At 37.7% G+C, this 1,990-nt stretch overlaps 1 non-coding gene across 1 annotated transcript; it reads right to left on the bottom strand.

The window, feature by feature from the left end:
* Positions 1–1,883: 1,883 nt before the first annotated feature.
* Positions 1,884–1,990, bottom strand: LOC114026133. The gene has a single exon (XR_003567097.1). It is a non-coding gene; the product is annotated as a U6 spliceosomal RNA (small nuclear RNA).

The raw sequence follows: 1,990 nt of genomic DNA, 5'->3' as shown, positions 1-1,990 counted from the left end.
TAAGATATTTGTAAAAGGCTTAGTACAGTAACTGGCACATAGTAGTTGCTTAATAACTGCTCATTCTATCCAACCACATGACAAATGAGAATTTTTCGGAGTTGAAAACTAGAGGCAGAATGTATCAAGGACACAAATATGACAAAGATTGTTTTTAAAAAATTCTGGTTACATCTTAAATTAATTTTTGTTGTTGTTATTACATCTCTTTCTTTGGACCCAGCATCATGGAATCTACTAATAAGTTTGGATTCTTTGGGGTTGTCTCATGCAGAGCCATACTAATTACACCAGTATATGTTTCCATCATAACACTGCAGCAAGGGAAAGTTACAATTACTAAATGCCTTCCTTTCAACTGTTGAAATAAACTTAACATGATATAATTGAACGATATTGCAAACGAAGAGGACTTTCCAGGACACACAGGATACGACTTTTGGAAAGATATCATGGCAACAGCTGCATTGTTCTGAAGGGTTTTCTTGCTGCAAAGGTGTTAGATCTAGAACCACAGGATCATAATTCTAGGGCTGGGTCACAAAGGTAGTGGGTGTCAGGGGTATTTAGTATTCAAATCCAGTTCTTTTGACTCCAGATTGTATCAGCAGTAGTATCTGAATCTAGTCCTTCTTGACTTTTCTTGACTGGAATTTAGTACCCTGTCCACTTGCCATGCTGCCTCCCAGGGGAAACATCATTATCATCATCATCATCATCATCATAACTATTGCCTGGAGGGAAAACATTAATTCACTGTCAACTATGGAAATATTGTATAATTTTCATTTTTCAGTCATGCCTAACTCTTTGTGACCTCATTCAGGGTTTTCTTGGCAAAAATACTGACTGGAGTGGTTTGCCATTTCCTTCTCCAGTTCATTTGTCAGATGAGGAAACTGAGGCAAACAGGGTTGAGTGACTTGTCCAGGGTCACACAACTAGTAAGCATCTGAGGTCAGATTTGAACTAAAGAAGATGACTCTTCCTGAGTCTAGGCCCGGCACTCTATTCACTGTGTCGTCTAGCTTCTCTTCAAGCTATATGGCCATGAACAAATCACTTCACCCCTCTCAGCCCTTTCTTCATCTGTAAAATGAGATTAGTAATCCTCGCCCACTGCCCAAGGTTGATGTGAGGAGAAAAAAAGGTTGAAAGAGATGGAGAAAATTTGGAACTCAATTTTTTTTAAAAGGATGTTTAAAAGGTCTTTACATGTAATTACAAAAAAATAAAATATTTAATTTAAAAAGAAAAAGAAAAAAAAAGGCTTTATAACTGAAAGATGACTATACTAACCATGAAGCCTAAAGTTTAAGTTTGGCAAGGGCTAACAGAAATGTGACTTGAGAGAATGGAACATAGGAAGAATGCATTTTGAGAGGAGGAAGGAGAGAAAGTAGAAAACATGCAGTAGTTTGGGGACCTGCTTACCCCGGAAAGGGGTGATGGGACTATTAGCAGAAACAAGGAAGGATAGCAGAGAAAGAAAGATAAGGAATAGCTCAAGCTATTCTTCATCCACATCTCAACTTTGCCCATGATTACACTTGCCTCTACTTAATTCTAGTTCATATTCTGGCTACCTTCCTCTCTATCAGTATCGCCTACAGAAAGCAGAGAGTACAAAGGGCTAGTGAAAGCAATTAGGGACTGAAAGGCTAATTTAAAATGAGTCAGTCTGGGCCTCAGTTTCCTTATTTGAAAAAAATGTGGTTGGATGGGGTGATCTAAGGTCCCACTTAACCCTAATACTTATTATGTGAGTTTAACTTTTTTTGTGTGATGTATATTTTTATTACCAAGAAGCTTACATTTAAAAGTATTATATGGCTGCCCATTCTTATTCCTCTAGTGGAATAGTTTATGACTATAAAGAGGGAAAAAATATGGAATGCTTCACGAATTTCCGTGTCATCCTTGCGCAGGGGCCATGCTAATCTTCTCTGTATCGTTTCAATTTTAGTATATGTGCTGCTGAAGCAAGCAC

The sequence above is a fragment of the Vombatus ursinus genome, unplaced genomic scaffold (genome assembly GCF_900497805.2).
Source record: "Vombatus ursinus unplaced genomic scaffold, bare-nosed wombat genome assembly UNPS02014832.1, whole genome shotgun sequence".
NCBI lineage: Eukaryota > Metazoa > Chordata > Mammalia > Diprotodontia > Vombatidae > Vombatus > Vombatus ursinus.
This window is presented reverse-complemented; position numbering and strand designations above follow the sequence as displayed.